Genomic DNA, 2,641 nt, shown 5'->3' with positions numbered 1-2,641 from the left:
TCTTTCCCTTTTTCTCTAATGAGTTTGATTGATTGATCAATTGATTGACTTTGTCTTACAAAACAATTTTTTCTAAAATTCACTGCATGTTTGAAAAGGTCTCTGCTGTACCCTCATTTTTGAATACTATTTATGTGAATATCGAATTCTAGGTTCGACAGCATTTCCATTAAGAACTTTGAAACTTTGCCCTATGTTGTCTCCTAGTATCCCAAGCTGTGTAGGAGACTAAAACCACTCTGACTCTCATTTTTGTAAATAATCTATTGCTTCTCTCTAAAAACTTTTAGGAATTTGTTTTTCTTTCCCCTTGAAGTTCACAACTTTTACTAAGTTTTATCCAGGTTTGGAATATTTTCCTTTATGTGTGCTTGACACACTGCATGACCTCCACATCTGAGGGGGTGTGTGTGTTTGTGTGTGTGTATGTTTCCTTCCCTTCATCCTTCCTTTCTTCACTTCTTCACTTCTTCATGGTTTTTGCTTATTTTATCTTGTTTTATTGTTCTTCTTATTTTATTGTTGTATTGGTCTAGCTTGGTCATATGCTGGTCATTTATTCCAGATGTATCTCATCTTGTCAGCTCTTCTCTACAGGTGTCATTCAGCACATGCCACACCAGCCCTCCCAGGAATGACAACAAGATATCAGTTCCCTGGATTGGAATTCCTTCTAAGATGAGCCACGTTCTCTTCCTAAAGACACAATGCATAGTCTAGCCCTCATCCTCTGTAACGTGGTCACCTGTCCTGGTGACCCTTTTCCTGGCAGGCCTGTGGATATTCTCTCAGACAATTCTAACACCTACTGGGGATGCAGTAGGAGCCAGGGGAAATTTGGGGTCTCCTGCCCATTCCTGCCCAGACACAGGGCTGCTTTGTTGCACAACTCTGATGGGTACAATTTACATTTTTTTTTTTTTTTTTTTTTTGGCCGTGCTGGACGGCTTGCAGGATCTTAGTTCCCCAACCAGGAATCTTACCTGGGCCCCAGCAGTGGAAGTGCTGAGTCCTAACCACTGGACCACCAGGGAGTTCCCGCATCCACATTATTTTTGTTTTACTATAAATAATGCCTTTGGATGGCATGACACCAGCTCCACTTCCCCTCCCTTAATTTTCGTTCGGGGTACCTCTACAGAGCCCTGCTTTACAAAATTTCAGATGAAAGCAACACACACAAGCCACCTCCTTCCTCTTGAAACTGTCTGTTACTAGCAGATTTTAATGCTGAGTCCAGAGACACAAAAACTTTAGAAAGAAGCAAAGTGGATATCACTTAAAAAACAAAGTGGAGGGGCTTCCCTGGTGGCGCAGTGGTTGAGAGTCTGCCTGCCGATGCAGGGGACACGGGTTCGTGCCCCGGTCTGGGAAGATCCCACATGCTGTGGAGCGGCTGGGCCCGTGAGCCATGGCCGCTGAGCCTGCGTGTCCGGAGCCTGTGCTCCGCAATGGGCGAGGCCACAACAGTGAGAGGCCCGTGTACCAAAAAAAAAAAAAGTGGATATCACTTAAATACCTATAGGAATTGTAGTCCTACCAGTGAAGAAATTACTAATACATGAAATGAATCCAGATGAGGACAAAGCAAGAAAAAGATTACTTGAATCTAATCAAGTGGCACAGATGCTTGGATAGGAGCTGCAAACTTAAATCAGATTTGATAACTAATTAATGTTTGATTTGAGTACAACAGATGGGGGCTATGCAATAACTATGTTTAAGGATAATGGGCTAGTTTACATGAGGTCCCTATGTGTAACCCATTGTCATTAGAAAAATCACCCAATATACCTAATGTCCCAAATTTCCTGTCTGGCCAAAACAAAACAAAACAAAACAAAAATCTCTCGTTAAAATGCAACTTCCACCAGCTAAAAATTCAACCCCAAATTTACCTGAGAAGGTAACTCCAGATGCTTAGGATAGTTTAATTATTTTTATGGTGAATGCCTTACCCATGAGGAACTTTCGGTTTAAATATAGCAGTTGTCAGACTTTAGCATGCATCAGAATCACCTGTAGGTCTTATTAAAACCCAAATGGTTGGGCCTCATGACTGAGTTTCAGATTCAGAAGGTCTGGGGCGGAGGCTGAGAATTTGGACTTCTAACAAGTTCCTAGCTGATGCTGATGCTTCTATTACTGGGACCACATTTGAGAACTAAAAATAGAAATGGAAGTAAAACTAAAAATTATAATATTAATATTTTGTGTAAGATTTGGGAGTAGTTACTGTACATTTATTGTTTTAATTGCTTTTAATCTTTAAGAGAATTTAGAATATTAGATCACCTAAAATCAACCTCATGCTTCCAATTTAAATATGTAATTGAATTATTGATTTAGACTTAAAGTTTTAGGTTGAAAGTATAAGAGTGTTTGACCAAGTGTGAAAACAATGTTGGAATATTTAAGAGACTTTTTTTTTTTTTTTTTTTCTTTTTGGCTACACTGGGTCTCTGTTGCTGTACCCGGGCTTTTCTCTAGTTGAGGCGAGTGGGGGCTACTCTTTGCTACGGTGCACTGGCTTCTCATTGCGGTGTCCTCCCTGTTGCGGAGCACCGGCTCTAGAGCGCAGGCTCAGTAGGTGTGGCGCACGGACTTAGAGACTTTTTATTTGTTATAATTACTATGCTAT

The 2,641-nt window shown here is 40.7% G+C and overlaps 1 non-coding gene across 1 annotated transcript; it reads right to left on the bottom strand.

Annotated features, from left to right (window-relative positions):
* Positions 1–962: 962 nt before the first annotated feature.
* On the bottom strand, positions 963–1,034 carry TRNAG-UCC (transfer RNA glycine (anticodon UCC)). Its single transcript has one exon. It is a non-coding gene; the product is annotated as a tRNA-Gly (tRNA).
* Positions 1,035–2,641: the final 1,607 nt, after the last annotated feature.

Source organism: Lipotes vexillifer, unplaced genomic scaffold (assembly GCF_000442215.2).
Source record: "Lipotes vexillifer unplaced genomic scaffold, Lipotes_vexillifer_v1.1 scaffold148, whole genome shotgun sequence".
NCBI lineage: Eukaryota > Metazoa > Chordata > Mammalia > Artiodactyla > Lipotidae > Lipotes > Lipotes vexillifer.
Note: the sequence above shows the minus strand (reverse complement) of the source record. Positions and strands in the feature narration are given on the sequence as shown.